The following is a 3,719-nucleotide window of genomic DNA, read 5'->3' as shown; positions in this document are numbered from 1 at the left end:
CATACACGCATTATTATAACAGACTCACGCGTGCTTACTGTACTGTACGACTCCTGTACGCCACCGCAATCGTCTTTACCTTGATTGCAGTCTTCATCCATCAAAACTTTACTAGCGAGACTGGTTATCCAGTAGTTTGCGTCTCATCTGGCCATACAGCGGTGAGATGTGTTGACATACCGTTCAGTCTGTACTTCACACAGCGTGACATGTGAGAGCTCACGCTCTTCAGAGACAATCACAGAATATGACAGAGCTCGTGTTTTAAAGCGAAACACACTGGAATGAATAATTCGCTTAAAACGCAACGCGAGTCTCTGTTCTCTCTACAATCTCTGATGTAATCAGCCTGGTTTCCTTTATATTAGCGCTGTTTTGGACGAATTTTTTTAATGCATTCGCTTACTGGATCATTGGACTGCAAAACTTTTAGCAGCTTAAAATGATCTAATCGCAAGCAGAGTAGCAAAATTTGGGTTAAAGGGTTAGAATAGGAATTGTGCTTCAGTAATTTTGCGTTAATTGCGTTAAATTATTTTAACGCATTAAGGATTGTAAAATTAATCGCATGCGTTAACATTTGTGTGAATGTGTGTATTGAAATTCTATATTAAACTCTAATATTAATATTCCAAGATTCCATTTTGACTACTGTAAATAAAGTAAAAATTAAATGAAAACTGAAATGAAAATGAAAACTACCGCTGAATTTCTGATTTTACTTTGAATCAGCTACAACAGCAGTTTGGTCGAATTGATCTGGACTGATTGAAAAACAAAACAAAACAAAAAAATGCAAAGCAAAAGCAAAACAACATAAAACAGAACCATAAAAATCAAAACGCAGAAGAGAAGAGAACCATACAAAACAAAACAAATCAAAGAACACAGAGCAAAGCAAGGCAAAACAAAACAGAACCATACAAAGCAACAAAAAAAAAAAAAGAAAAAAAAAAAAAAAAAAAAAAAAAAAAAAAAGCAAAGCAAAACAAAATAAAACAGAACCATACAAATCAAAACGCAGAGCAAAGCTAAACAAAACAGAACAGAGCAGAACAGAGCTATATCACTCATCCAAAATGGCAAGTAACAAGGCAACAATGGCAATGTGTGTGTGTTTCTGGGTTTGGGGGAAGTGTTTCACAAAAGTAATAACTGCTTACACCAGTGCCCACCAGAGAACTGTCTAATGTACCAGCTATGAAAGCTTTGCTCCATTTTGTTGCCATGGCACATCCTCCCCCACACACATGAAGTGATCTATCCTTATCTGTGGGCTAAACCAGATGAGTTCCTCATCTGCTCCTCTCTACCTCTCCAGCTGAAGTCATCCATCATACATATGTGTGTGTTTCAACTATTACATTGCCTCTTACTTCATTCACAGCTGAGAATAATGAAGGCTTCAGGGATGCTGCTACTGTGACTGTCTGGGGGTTTTAGATTGTTTGGAGCTACGTTTTCTTTTTAATAGTCTTATAACAAACCACAACATCATTTCATCTGGGACAGTGCTTTAAGATTTACACACAGCAGAAAGAAACTTATCATTCTCTTGTTTTCCAGTAAAAAAACATAAATAAAATAAATAAATAAATAAATATTATTTATATAATATATATATATATAAAATAATGAATTAATAGAATTATTCTTAAACAGAATGTGTTTTTAATGTGTACCTTTTTTTACTTACTATTTTTACTGTGCATATAAGTATTCTTAAACAGAATTTTTAAGAATAATGTTTTTAATGTGTAACTTTTTTACTTACTATTTTTACTGTGCATATAGTCTAGTAACTGTTACCCTATTAATCTGCCCCATAATTACATTTTGAAATATAAAAAGGCAGTGCATTTAGATAAATCACTTATTTTACAGTAAATCCACATTATTTTGAGGGAATCAAATGCACTGTACTTAAATGTTGCTGTTGAAGCACTCTGCGTAACCAAAATTGAAAGGTTTACTATTCAATAATATGTTATGTGCAGCATTTACTGATATACATACATGAATAATTTGTTCTTGACCACTGTATTGACCATACATAAAATATGTATAAGAATCTGCAATGTACTCTAGTTTGAACTCTGTCGGGCCGCTAATGCACCACAATTTCCCTCATGAGATCAATAAAGTACATTATTATCTAATAAATTCTAGCTAATCAATTGTTTGTACATTTAAGTACAAAATCTAATTGTTTTAAGCATAAACACGAATGTATAGTTGGTTTGCCATTGCTTTCTAGTGTTTTTTTTAATGATACTTAAGCAGGCAAATTTCTTGCAAATATAACACATGTACTGGACGTTGTTTGCTCTGGATCGCACATGTTGACTTACAGCTGTTAAAGTTGATGTTGGTAGGGCTCTGCTCATATAAGAGGACAGACAGTGATGTGTGTGGTCAGCACATGCGCATGTGCACAGCTCAGCAGAATGTGAGACATGAAAACACACACTCACCCAAACCCTTTAGCACTGATTTGTATAAACTACACTGACAAAATATATCAATTATGATCAATTAGTAATGTAATATACTTAATTAGGCAGTGATTCGTGAGGTGAGCTGTTACTGCATCATAAATATTGTGTGCTAAAATGATTTAGCAATCATGGTTCTGGAATTAGTTCCACATTTAGACTATTTACATTGTACTTAAAGGTATTTCAAAGACTACTACTGTAAATAATCAGTAAGAAAATATGGTAATACCACAGTACGTTATAGTAAGTGGAAATGTCAGGAAGCTGACTAACCTATTTCAGTGCTCTACTACAGTACAGTATGCTGGATAAATAGTGATTTAAACCCCGAATGCATTTGTATTGTGAATTTCAAGCCTGAAATTCCTTGAATCTCCACACATGAATGTACCAAAACATTTAAAGGCGTTCGGGACACCTCGTGAAAGACAGCGCGCTCAGCCAATCAACGCTCTGCATCTGTGTCCTCAGCCAATCAGCGCGCGTCATTTGTGTTAATGAACAGCCCATCAGCATCAATCTTGCTGCTGGAGGCCACCCGAGCGTTTGGCTCGCTAGGCCTCATTGAATACAATTATATTCAACTTTAGAGTAAATAACGCAGTATTTCTCTCTGGAAGAGTATATAAACAATCAAGCATATCGCCCTACTTCCGGGATTTAAACTCCCTTTAACTGCCTCTCTTGACTCCGAGGGGCTCAAACTGCCCCGCTAGCGCTACTTTAGCACAGAAAACTAACACAACTTCACCCAGATCAATATCTCCCGATCACAGTTGATCATTAATACGCGTTTACCTTAGTCGCTCCGCCTTACATCCCTTCAGCCGGTTCTGTGGCGTAAACGCGAGCGGAAAACACGCATTGTCCCACATCAGGAAGTCCGCGGTGTTCCCGCTGAAGTGAGAGAGAGAGTGCGCTCGCTATGGAAACCCCTGCAGCAGCAGCAGCTCAGGTGCTCGCGCGCCGCCCGCCAAACACTGCCCATATCTTCATAGTGCACTAGTCATGCAGTTACTGTACACACCCGAGTCTTGCGTGTAATGTGATGATGACTGTGATTTCCAGCCCTTCCTGTGCATTTCAATGTCAGTTACTATGTATTTAAGGTGCCCAAGTTCAGCATAACTTTGTTTAGACAGGAAAATGTCACGAGATTAATATTCATTTTGTGTTAATATAAATTGTGTTATGAATAAATTAAATCAAGTACTGCAACAG

General features: G+C 36.8%; 1 protein-coding gene across 1 annotated transcript in view; it reads right to left on the bottom strand.

The window, feature by feature from the left end:
• Positions 1-3,449, bottom strand: part of usp6nl (USP6 N-terminal like) — an 82,565-nt gene extending 79,116 nt beyond the window's left edge. The window contains exon 1 of the mRNA XM_016458501.1: positions 3,297-3,449. The gene's annotated coding sequence lies outside the window, so the exon portion shown is untranslated. The remainder of the gene's footprint in view (positions 1-3,296) is intronic.
• Positions 3,450-3,719: the final 270 nt, after the last annotated feature.

This window comes from Sinocyclocheilus anshuiensis, unplaced genomic scaffold (genome assembly GCF_001515605.1).
Source record: "Sinocyclocheilus anshuiensis isolate Anshui unplaced genomic scaffold, SAMN03320099.WGS_v1.1 scaffold719, whole genome shotgun sequence".
In the NCBI taxonomy this organism is placed as follows: domain Eukaryota; kingdom Metazoa; phylum Chordata; class Actinopteri; order Cypriniformes; family Cyprinidae; genus Sinocyclocheilus; species Sinocyclocheilus anshuiensis.
Note: the sequence above shows the minus strand (reverse complement) of the source record. Positions and strands in the feature narration are given on the sequence as shown.